Consider the following 13,392-nt stretch of genomic DNA (forward strand, 5'->3'; position numbering starts at 1 on the left):
AAATAAACTGCCACCATGAGTACCGACGCGGAGATGGCCTTGTATGGCAAGGCTGCCATTACCTTCGTAAGCCAGAGAGGGAAAGACTTGAGGCTCAAAGCGCACCATTTGATGCCAAGAGTGCTTGCTTGTGTCTGATGTCAAGGAGCTGTACTTGAAGGCAACAATCCTCAAGAAAGATGGTGGCAAAGTCACTGTCAAAGTACTGGGAACTGAGGAGGTTCGTATCATTAAATCAGTGTGTACAAGGAATTCAATTTGATCATTTCTCATGTAACACATTTCCTATTCTAGGAGAGGGTAGTGAAAGAAGAGGAGGTCTTCCCATTGAACCCTCCCAAGTATGACAAGATTGAGGACATGGCCATGATGACCCATCTCAATGAAGCCTCTGTGCTGTATAACCTCAAAGAGCGTTATGCAGCATGGATGATCTACGTAAGACTAATTGCCTAATGAGACTGAAAAATGTTTGCTGGAAACATGAAGTTACATTTAAATTCTCTGTGATATATTTTAGACCTACTCTGGGTTGTTCTGTGCCACTGTGAACCCCTACAAGTGGCTCCCAGTATACGATACTGAATGTGTAAGTGCCTACAGAGGCAAGAAGCGTATGGAGGCTCCACCCCACATCTTCTCTGTCTCTGACAACGCTTATCAGTTCATGGCTACTGGTAAGTCATTACCACTCATTTAAAACGCATCAGTATAGGGTTTCAGTTTTTAACATGTACTTGATTGGTTTATGTTTTTTTTACTTTTACAGATAGGGAAAACCAGTCTGTCTTGATCACGTAAGTTTGTAACATTAACAATTGTGCCAATTTAGTTTAAGTTAAGATTATTCAAACATATTGGTCAAGTTCTTAATAATCTCTGTCTCTACCTAGTGGAGAATCTGGTGCTGGAAAGACTGTGAACACCAAGCGTGTCATCCAGTACTTTGCAACAATCTCAGTTTCTGGACCCAAGAGAGACGAATCAAAGGTATGTTACTCTATGATGATGACGATTCAGGATTCTTTATCTTTAGAAGTTTTTTCAGGGATGAACAAATGAAGTGGTTTCCTGACAGCTATTCTTAACCTGGATTTTAGGGGTCACTTGAGGATCAGATTATTGCAGCCAATCCATTGCTTGAGTCTTATGGTAACGCCAAAACTGTGAGGAATGACAACTCTTCTCGTTTTGTAAGTATGGAACAGTTTCTACACACGAGAGAAGCATTGTTACATTGCACATGTGGAGGGACATTGATTATGTTATTTCAAACAGGGTAAATTCATCAGAATCCATTTCAACACAGCTGGCAAACTGGCTAGTGCTGATATTGAGACTTGTAAGTAACAATCCTTATAGTGTATACAAACTACTGTAAGTAAGATTTAGCCTGGCACTGACATGATCAAAACTTGTAGATCTGCTGGAGAAGTCTAGAGTGACATTCCAGCTTGAGAAGAGAGAGGCTACCATATCTTCTACCAGATGATGACCGGCCACAAGCCAGAGCTCCTTGGTAAGGAGAATTAGATATAGCAATTGTTTCAACCTTATTAGAGTTTTACATTTATAAAAAATATCTACTGACATGTTTATTTTTTTTATTCTAGAACTGGCACTCCTCACAACCAACCCCTACGACTTCCCCATGTGTAGCATGGGTAAGATCGTTGTGGCCAGCATTGATGACAAAGGGAGCTGGAAGCCACGGATGTGAGTAATTTTCAATTCAACATATTTAAATAGACTTTGTGAAATAAATGCAACATCATTACAACTCTTTTAAGAACTTTTGCTTGAACAATTGTGTTTTTTGTGTCTTTTGGCATCAGAATGCTATTGATATCCTGGGCTTCACTATGAAGAGAAGATGAGCATTTACAAGATGACCGGTGCTGTGCTTCACCATGGTAACATGAAGTTCAAGCAAAAGCAGCGTGAGGAGCAGGCTGAGAATGATGGCACAGAGGGTGAGTATTTAATCTTAGCTCAAAGCTTAGAGCTTGGCAACAACATTGATACATTTCTTGATAACGTTGTGTTCTTCACAAATTATGATGGACATTTCTGAATTATTTTCAGATGCTGACAAGGTTGCTTATTTGCTGGGTCTGAACTCCGCTGACATGCTGAAGGGTCTGTGCTATCCTAGAGTGAAGGTCGGAAATGAGTATGTCACCAAGGGACAGACTGTGCCTCAGGTAAACAATGATGGTCAATATCGAACCTTCTACTGTTTATAAACAAAAAATGTAGTACAGATTTCATTAGGAAAAATATATGCGATGTCAGTTGGCATTTTCTGTACTTCTGTCAATGAGTTCTAATAGAATTCTAAATTCAAGGGCGATCTTTGATTACATTTTAGTTTTGGAATTTTAATTGTGGCATGTATCTTGAAAATAATATAATATACCAGTTGTAAATGTCAAAAATGAAATCACATCACTTTTTTTCTTTAAGGTCATGAACTCAGTGCCTGCCCTGGCCAAGTCTATCTATGAGAGGATGTTCTTGTGGATGGTCATCCGTATCAACAATATGTTGGACACCAAACAAGCTAGACAGTTCTACATTGGTGTGCTGGATATTGCTGGCTTTGAAATCTTTGATGTAAGCCAGAGTTTGAACAATTTAGCAGTTGATACTTTTCAATAAATAATAGTTCTTATTGCCTTGTAAGAGATTATGAAGATGATATGTCCTTTTGCAGTTCAATACATTGGAGCAGCTGTGCATCAACTTCACAAATGAGAAACTGCAACAGTTCTTCAACCACACCATGTTCGTCCTGGAGCAAGAGGAGTACAAGAAGGAGGGTATTATCTGGGAGTTCATTGACTTTGGTATGGACTTGGCTGCCTGCATTGAGCTGATTGAAAGGGTAACCACTTCATTTATTATATCATACATCATATGTAACTGTTTTTTTATTTGTTATAATGTATCACTAAATGATATACCTCTTTCAACCTTTTCAAGCCCATGGGCATCTTCTCCATCCTTGAAGAGGAGTGCATGTTCCCCAAGGCCTCAGACACATCCTTCAAGAACAAGCTGTATGACCAGCATCTTGGCAAAAACAGCATTTGAGAAGCCAAAGCCCAAAGGGCAAGGCTGAGGCCCACTTCTCCCTGGTGCACTATGCTGGTACCGTGGACTACAACATCACTGGCTGGCTGGACAAGAACAAGGATCCCCTGAATGACTCTGTCATTCAGCTGTACCAGAAATCCTCAGTGAAACTGCTGGTTTCGCTGTATCCTCCAGTAGTTGAGGGTAAGATAGTAACTACAGTAAAGATCAAATGTATATTTGTAATATTGTTTTATTTTAACTCATCAACTATTACTTGTTTATGCTAATTTCATGACATTCTAACAAAACATCAACAGATGCTACTAAGAAGGGAGGCAAGAAGAAGGGTGGTTCTATGCAGACTGTGTCCTCACAGTTCAGGGTAAGCTTTCTCAAAGCAAACATAACTAATAGATCTCTGTTTAAACCAAAACTCCCAATTGTGGCATTTCATGACATGAGACACCATTATGGATTACAGGAGAACTTGGGCAAGCTGATGACGAACTTGAGGGCCACCCATCCTCACTTTGTGCGCTGTCTGATTCCCAATGAGTCAAAGACTCCAGGTACATATACAACAGTATTGATGACTGGTTTGGTTTTTAATTCTGTGCTGCATCAACAAAAATCCTACTATTTATTCAAATAATTAAATATAAAAAAATGTTGTACAGGTCTTATGGAGAACTTCCTGGTTATCCACCAGCTCAGGTGTAATGGTGTCCTGGAGGGTATTAGAATCTGCAGAAAAGGTTTCCCCAGCAGGATCCTCTATGCTGACTTCAAGCAGAGGTATAATGTTTTTATACATAGAATTTAACCTCTCATTATTACAATGTAATGCTCCTCCTGACAATAAACTCTTTCATATAGATACAAGGTGCTGAATGCCGGTGTCATCCCTGACGGTCAGTTCATGGACAACAAGAAGGCTTCAGAGAAGCTGCTTGGGTCAATTGATGTTCCTCAGGATGAATATAAATTTGGACACACCAAGGTAAGTACTTTACACTTACTTCATAACTGAGCTAATGAATATTTACCAAAGACGCTGTACAGTGTATTTGTTGGATGTTATACTGTGACTACGGTAGTATGTATTATACATGTAATTAATGAAACTACATCAGGAGGTCAACTCTGGTAGCCTCTGTTTTTCCATCCCGGCAAATAAAAAAAAATAAAAAAAACAATACTTCCTTGATTATGATGAAACAAGTATTAAGACTTGGCCTTAAAACCATTCCATCCAACCAGAAACCATCATGTAAATAGGAGTCACATATTTCATTTGTTTGTTTGCTTGCTTGTTATACAGTTGTTTCAAGTGTTCATTACTTGAATTCATCATGTATTTACTGAAAGACATTTATATTTCCCCTCCTCGAAAAAAGGTATTCTGATTCTGAAAACATTGTTGTTCTGTTTGTTCAGGTGTTCTTCAAGGCTGGCCCTGCTGGGTACCCTTGAGGAGATGAGAGACGAAAAACTGGCCTCTCTGGTCCCATGACTCAGGCTTTGGCCCGTGGTTACGTCATGAGAAAGGAGTTTTGTGAAGATGACAGAAAGGAGGCACTTTGGAAATTGCTAATTCTGATCAATGGTGTAAGAAAAAATAGATATTGTCTAAAACCAATTTCTCTATGCAGGAAGCCATATACACCATCCAGTACAACGTGCGCTCCTTCAGGAATGTCAAACACTGGCCATGGATGAAGGTCTACTACAAGATTAAGCCTCTGCTGCAGAGTGCTGAAACTGAGAAGGAGCTGGCAAATATGAAGGAGAACTATGAAAAAATGAAAACTGACCTGGCTGCTGCCCCTGGCCAAGAAGAAGGAACTGGAGGAGAAGATGGTTTCCCTTCTGCGGGAGAAGACTGATCTGGCTCTGCAAGTAGCATCTGTAAGTAAACGTCAACAGACAAATGCTTTTTCATGTTTGTGAATATGAGCTAACATGTATTTTTATGAAAATGGTCTAGGAAGGAGACAATCTCACTGATGCTGAGGAGAGATGTGAGGGACTCATCAAGAGTAAGATTCAGATGGAGGCCAAACTCAAAGAGACAACTGAGAGACTGGAGGATGAAGAGGAAATGAATGCTGAGCTCACTGCCAAGAAGAGAAAGCTGGAGGATGAATGCTCTGAGCTCAAGAAGGATATTGATGACCTGGAGCTTACCTTGGCCAAAGTGGAAAAGGAGAAACATGCCACTGAGAACAAGGTTTGTAATCAACGATCTGTCCATTAGGTAGTGAGATTATAATTATTTATTTGTATTAACAACATCTTTCTTGCACACTTAGGTGAAGAACCTGACCGAGGAGATGGCCTCTCAGGATGAGAGCGTTGCTAAGCTGACCAAGGAAAAGAAAGCCCTTCAGGAGTCTCATCAGCAGACTCTTGATGACCTGCAGGCAGAGGAAGACAAAGTCAACACTCTGACCAAGGCCAAGACCAAGCTTGAGCAGCAAGTGGATGATGTAAGTTTACAGTCACTTGATTTGGCAAAGCAAGATTATTCTTGAACATGATAATTAAAAATGTATACCTTTGTTTAGCTTGAGGGTTCTCTGGAGCAAGAGAAGAAGCTGCGTATGGACCTAGAAAGAACCAAGAGAAAGCTTGAGGGTGATCTCAAACTGTCCCAGGAATCCGTCATGGATCTTGAGAATGACAAGCAGCAGTCTGATGAGAAAATCAAAAAGTAGCTTAGTTTTTCTGTTTAAAAACAACATTTTTTTAAAGAAGTGTTCAATTGCATGAACTCAATGGACTTTATCAATTTTGTTCACAGGAAGGACTTTGAATGCAGTCAGCTCCTTAGCAAGATTGAAGATGAGCAGTCTCTGGGTGCTCAGCTCCAGAAGAAGATCAAGGAGCTCCAGGTGAGATATTGTGTTACACTTAACAATACTACATACATTTACTATTATGTAATAAAGTGAATGATTGCTAAAAGAGAAAACATCTACATTCAACAGGCTCGTATTGAGGAACTGGAAGAGGAGATTGAGGCTGAGCGTGCAGCTCGTGCCAAGGTTGAGAAGCAGAGAGCTGACCTCTCCAGGGAACTTGAGGAGATCAGTGAGAGGCTGGAGGAGGCTGGAGGTGCCACCGCTTCTCAGATTGAGATGAACAAGAAGCGTGAGGCTGAGTTCCAGAAGCTCCGTCGTGATCTTGAGGAGTCCACTCTGCAGCACGAAGCAACTGCTTCTGCCCTTCGCAAGAAGCAGGCTGACAGTGTTGCTGAGCTGGGAGAGCAGATTGACAACCTCCAGCGTGTCAAGCAGAAGCTTGAGAAGGAAAAGAGTGAATACAAGATGGAGATTGATGACCTCTCTAGCAACATGGAGAATGTTGCTAAGGCAAAGGTACACTAGCAATACATGCTTTTTTTATTATATTATATGTTACCAATATGAATATAGTACATCATGTAAATTATTTTGTGAATAAAATCTGATCACTGATCTTGTTTATTTTTCCTCATTAGGGAAATCTTGAAAAGATGTGCCGTACTCTTGAGGACCAACTTAGCGAACTGAAGACCAAGAATGATGAAAACGTCCACCAAATCAATGACACAAGTTCACAGAAAGCACGTCTCCTGACAGAAAATGGTATCTACATGTTTTTGGTGAACCATCTGTGGAGTATATGATTGAGAAACGTAACACAAACTAACGTATTATAATATTTTTCACACAAGGTGAGTTCAGCCGTCAAGTTGAAGAGAAGGAAGCTCTTGTCTCTCAGTTGACCAGAGGCAAGCAGGCCTCCACACAGCAGATTGATGAATTGAAGAGACAGATTGAGGAGGAGGTTAAGGTAAGAAACCATTAAGATAGTATATATTTGTATGATTTGTTTGTGATTTAGAAATTGTGTAATGTTAATAATATTTCTTACAACAGGCCAAGAATGCTCTTGCCCATGGCCTGCAATCAGCCCGCCATGACTGTGATCTGCTGAGGGAGCAGTTTGAAGAGGAGCAGGAGGCCAAGGCTGAGCTGCAGCGTGGAATGTCCAAGGCCAACAGTGAGGTGGCTCAGTGGAGATCGAAGTATGAAACTGATGCTATCCAGCGCACTGAGGAGCTTGAGGAATCCAAGTGAGTGACATTCCAACTGTTAAATGGCCAGAAGTGTAGCATTTTAGCAAAAACTCTACTGATTCCTGAATTGCTGGTAATAACATTAGTATTTTAAAATGTGTATAGCTTCTTACTTTGAGGCCAATCATTGAGATTAATTAATATGGTAATTAGTTGTTTCAGTTATGCAAATATAACTAGAAAATAACTTGTAACTTTATGAGTTTAACTGAGCCACAAATACCTCATTTTCAAACAGGAAAAAGCTTGCCCAGCGCCTTCAGGAGGCTGAGGAACAGATTGAGGCAGTGAATTCCAAGTGTGCTTCTCTTGAGAAAACCAAACAGAGGCTCCAGAGTGAGGTGGAGGACCTCATGATTGATGTGGAGAGGGCCAATGGCCTTGCTGCCAACCTGGACAAAAAGCAGAGGAACTTTGACAAGGTAACGCAATGTACTGTGTTTGGTCAAAACACACAAACAATGACATGAATATGAGACTTTAACATAACCAAATAAACTGTATGATTGTATTATTCAGGTGTTGGCAGAGTGGAAGCCAGAAGTTACGAGGAGGGTCAGGCAGAGCTTGAGGGAGCACAGAAGGAGGCTCGTTCTCTCAGCACTGAACTGTTCAAGATGAAGAACTCTTATGAGGAGGCTCTTGATCATCTGGAGACCATGAAGCGTGAAAACAAGAATCTGCAACGGAGTTTCTACATAATGTCACAGAGTTCAACATGAGTTGGACATTTTGTTGATATTTTACCATTTAAGGCTCAACAATATGATAAACCCCATGTATCTTTCTGCAGAGGAGATCTCAGATCTGACTGAACAGATTGGTGAGACTGGCAAGAGCATCCATGAGCTGGAGAAGACCAAGAAGCAGGTGGAAACAGAGAAGACTGAGAATTCCAGACAGCTCTTGAAGAGGCTGAGGTATTTATTTCCTGGGAGTTCATAACATTACAAATCATTGATAAATATATCAGTGTTTGAAGGCAAAGATGAGTGTTTCATTGTTTGATTTCATTAGGGAACTCTGGAACATGAAGAGTCTAAGATCCTGCGTGTCCAGCTGGAGCTCACCAGATTAAGGGTGAGGTGACAGGAGCTGGCAGAGAAAGATGAAGAGATGGAACAGATCAAGAGGAACAGCCAGAGAGTGACTGACTCCATGCAGAGCACTCTGGATTCTGAGTCAGGAGCAGAACGATGCCCTGAGAATCAGAAGAAGATGGAGGGAGATCTGAATGAGATGGAGATTCAGCTCAGCCATGCCAACCGCCAGGGCTGCTGAGTCCACGAAGCAGCTCAGAATGTGCAGGCACAGCTGAAGGTATAGAAAAGGAACAGTTTATTTTCCAACTATGGTAGATTGGGCTACATTTGGGCATTCATGTATATATGGTCTGATCCTTTTCTCACTAGGATGCACACTGCACCTTGATGATGCTGTCAGAGCCCAGGAGGACTTCAAGGAGCAGGCTGCTATGGTGGATCGTAGAAACGGTCTTAGGGTGGCTGAAATTGAGGAACTTAGAGCTGCTCTGGAACAGACAGAGAGAAGTCGCAAAATTGCTGAGCAAGAGCTGGTTGATGCCAGTGAGCGTGTTGGACTTCTGCACTCTCAGGTGAACAAACCTAATCATTTCAATAATTCAAGAATCAAATACAATTTCAACTAACATGAATATTAGGCATGTGAATGACTTCAGAGGCTAAATATGTTCACCTTTTAGAACACAAGCCTTGTGAACTCCAAGAAGAAGCTTGAGACCGACCTGGTCCAGGTCCAGGGTTGAAGTGGATGACACTGTGGCAGGAAGCAAGGAATGCAGAGGAGAAGGCCAAGAAGGCCATCACTGATGTAGGTTTCAATGTCATATGTGTTCTTACTTTTAATAACGGACATTTTTGTTGATATTTCTATTAACATGTTTTGATGTCTCCTGTAGGCTGCTATGATGGCTGAGGAGCTGAAGAAGGAGCAAGATACTAGTGCTCATCTGGAGAGGATGAGAAGAACCTGGAGGTTGCTGTTAAGGACCTGCAGCACCGTCTGGATGAGGCTGAGAACCTGGCCATGAAGGGTGGCAAGAAGCAGCTCCAGAAACTGGAGTCTAGGGTAAGAAAAGTCATACTAAGATTTATATAGCTGAAATAAACCTTTGAAAACAAGCTGGATACTTAATGTTTTAATGTTATTCAAAAGGTGCGTGAGCTGGAAGCAGAGGTTGAGGCTGGAACAGAGACGTGGAGTAGATGCTGTTAAAGGTGTCCGCAAATATGAGAGGAGAGTTAAGGAGCTCACCTATCAGGTATGTTTTACTATCATAGTTAAAATGTACAGTACCAATTCATCTAATATAGAAACCTTTTAAAATATTGAAACATGCAAATCTAAATTGGCACAGACTGAGGAGGACAAGAAAAATGTTGCCAGGCTGCAGGATCTGGTTGACAAATTGCAGCTGAAGGTGAAGGCCTACAAGAGGCAGGCTGAGGAGGGCGGTAAGGACAATATATACATTGTTTTGTAGATATGTCAGATTGTTAAGATTACCATCACATTCTTATATTATATTTTAAAGTCTTTGAAGGTTTCTGTACCTTAAACTATGTATCTCTTATTCCAGGAGGAACAAGCCAATACTCATCTGTCCAAGTGCAGGAAGGTTCAAAAATGAGCTGGAGGAGGCTGAGGAGCGTGCTGACATTGCAGAGTCCCAGGTCAACAAACTGAGAGCAAAGACCCGTGACTCTGGCAAGGTAACTAATAAAGACATTTCAGCTTTTATGAATGAAAATTAAATTAAATATCTCTTAATGCAATACTTAAGTCCTGACAGAACAAATATAGCCCAAATCTTTATGAAATGAACGACAGAGAAAACATTCAGATGTATGCAGAGTATGATGTCAATGCTTGTATACACTGTATGTATTTATATGTTGTTGTTTTTTTACAGGGAAAAGAAGCAGCTGAATAAAGCACTTGAGTTGATTGGCTGTTTCTAATCATATAATATGATGTGAAATATACCACAATAAACGTTTTTGATCTTCAATGGAATTGTCCTTCTTATTTGTGCGAATGCTGTGCAACAGCATTCCACTATTGTTCATCTTTTCTTTAATCATCTTCTTACTACTTCTTTTTCTTCTTCTTATTAGTGTGAATGCTGTTTACAGCTAGGTAGAGAGGCCTTTTTCAGATTTTAACATTAATGTGTAATGCACAGATCGTTAAGGCTAGAGTGCTTTGATGTCAAAACAGAGTGGAGGAGAGCTTGAAATTTGCCCAAAATTGTGTTTTAAACCTGCCATAATTCCCTAACCCAACACTCCTTGGACATCATTTTTCATGAAAAACTTAGGAAAACCTCTCCTACGTTGAAAAAAAAAAAAATTAAGATTTTTTTTTTTAACAAAATGCCTCTTGAAGACGGCATGAAGAGACAAAAACTTGTCAAAAAGTCCACCTAGCTCCCAATAGACTCCCATGTTAAATGTTGTCCGGATCTTTCTTTCAGTCCAGAAATAAGTACACTTTAAAAACAAATTGCTCCCATCTCCATATTTTACACACAAAACCCAAAAAAAGAACATATATCAGTTCATTGGGGTTCCCTGATGCTCACGGTCTGGTAATTTTGAATAGGTGGCAAAATTGTCAGATATAATCCTCAATGCATTCTTAATGGGACTCATTTATATTCACACAGGCTCCGCCCTCTACTGGGCTCTATGGGTACTACCCTCAATCATGCTATGCAAGCATTCACCTACTGAGATATCTATAAACGTAGCCAGCCCCTCGGGTCGGGCCTACCTGAATGCGCGCGCAAGCCCACCGTATATAAGGCGGCCACGCCTCCTGACTGTCATCCTTTTCTCTTCAGCGAGCGAGCAACAACTGAAGCAGAGAAAGTAAAACGTTTGAAAGAAGGAGTTATCATACCTTCATGGAGTCATCACTTCTAGAGACCCGGGCCTGTCCTTCGTGCTCTGGCTTAATAGTGGGCACCGATCCCCACCACCTCTGCTTCGAGTATTTGGGGGACCAGGATATGGCCGAGGCGGTGCCATTCACGTTTAGCAACAGAGCTAAAGCTCCGGATAAACTTTCGATAAAAGTTTGCAAACCCTATGAACTGTTGCACCTTTTTCTTGTTGGTTAATGTGGGCCAATTAGCCACAACACTAACCTTGGAAGGGTCCATCTGTACCTGGTTGGCGGTTACAATGGAACCCAGAAAAGAAACGGTGGCTGCGTGAAACTCACACTTCTCGGCTTTGACGTACAGGTGGTTTTCCAGTAGCTTCTGGAGGACTTGACGAACCTGTGGAACATGGGTTTGACTGTCTGGGGAAAAGATTAATATGTCATCCAGATATACATACACAAATACATTCAAGAAGTCTCTTATGGCGCGTTTCCACTGCAGCGGGTAGCTCGCTTTAAGCGTGCCGAGCTGTGCGGGGCCCGATTTTGGTTGCGTTTCCACTTGGCCTAGTACCGCTAGCGGGTCCTAATTCACAGTTTTTCTGGCCCCATAAAATCGTGGTTCTAAGGCCAGGAACAACCAGGCTGAGTCGGGCTGAGTATGCTAACTAGAGAGAGAATCGGCTGGCAAGGGGGCTACAACTACAACAAGATGAACATATTTGACCGTGATTTAATTGTAATACACGTTTCAAAATGATGCCGAAGTAACAACATACTGATACCGGTTAGTAAAAACCATGAATGAATGCTTTGACAAGTCTGCAGACAGACGGCAGGCAAAAAACCCTTTTAAAATGCGTGTTTTCTAAATGGAGCTTGGCTAAGAGCTAACGTTATATATGCTCCGACCGTCCACACTCACAACAACGGCCTATACAGACATAATAAAACAGCGACTGTATTCGTCATGACACAGGCAGTCTGTGGTTTGTACTTTTGTGTAGTTTCTGAACAGATATGAAGAGCTGTGAGCTCTGAGTGCTAAGAGCTAACGGCTGTGTTGTTTTTCTGTGGTGCTCATTGAAGATGACATCACGGCTCCGCCTACCCTGCGTTACTATAGTAACTACCCCCAGTTCCTAAACTGTAATGGAAGCGCAGCATTAAAGTGAGCTGGGGCCTAATAAGGCCTAACCAAACCGAGCGAGGCCGAGCGAGGCCCGCAGTGGAAACGCGCCATTAGAATGTCATTGACGAAGGTCTGGAAGACAGCAGGAGCGTTACATAATCCAAAGGTGTGAGACAGCGACCCTTTTAGCGGCTGGATTTCCAGTGAAAGAACCAAACCCGAGAGGAGGTAGAGTTGCACACCATAGTGACTTTATTGCACAACCACCATATGAGAACAGCCAGCCAGCATGGAGGTGTTCACCCTTTTCCTCCGACTGAAGACTGGCTCTTTTAAAGAGGATCTTATTGGGAGAAACCATTCACAGGTAATCCATTATAAATACACATGTCATCCTAATGGGTATAACGATAACCTATAATATTCTGTGCATGTATGATCAGTGGTTTATAGCCATCTATTAATTTAACCCCAAAACCCACATTATAACTGACCATAATATATAGACATACATTCCCAACTACAACAGAAACCCCTACGCCCATCTCGCCACTTGGTTCGTCCCGGAACCTTCTTTAGTCAGTGTTTGTTTCCCCCCCGAGGACCTTTTGGCCAAACACACTGGAGCGGACACAGGACGAAACAGCATGGGAGCCGATGGACGTAACTGTTAGGGCTGTACAAGGGCGTGGAATCAAATGCACGATGCAGAGACAAACAAAGTATCAAAATAAAGTGTTTTAATGTAGACAGGTAATAACACACTGAATACATAAAGCAACAAAACTAAATCTACCTATACACTAATCTAACTCTATGGACGATAACTCTATGGACAATGACAAAAGGATTTTACGCTGGAAGGCTTGGAACACACAAGACAATCTGGCAACGAGACAGGGGAAGACGAGAACTACAGTATATATATAGTAGACAGACAACACCAGGTGAAGACAATTAGACAATCACAACCGTGGCAAAACAGACAAGGCAGGAAACGTACTTTAGACACATGAGGGTAGACAAGACTATCAAAATAAAACAGGAACCCATCTAAACACATAACATGAAACCTAAACTAGGGAACAATCTTAGCAGAGCCGTCTACGCACAACAGTACCCTCCC

The 13,392-nt window shown here is 41.5% G+C and overlaps 1 pseudogene; it reads left to right on the plus strand.

Annotated features, from left to right (window-relative positions):
* LOC117560827 lies at positions 1-10,256 on the plus strand (annotated as a pseudogene).
* The last annotated feature ends 3,136 nt before the right edge of the window (positions 10,257-13,392 follow it).

The sequence above is a fragment of the Gymnodraco acuticeps genome, unplaced genomic scaffold, assembly GCF_902827175.1.
Source record: "Gymnodraco acuticeps unplaced genomic scaffold, fGymAcu1.1, whole genome shotgun sequence".
Taxonomy (NCBI): Eukaryota; Metazoa; Chordata; class Actinopteri; order Perciformes; family Bathydraconidae; genus Gymnodraco; species Gymnodraco acuticeps.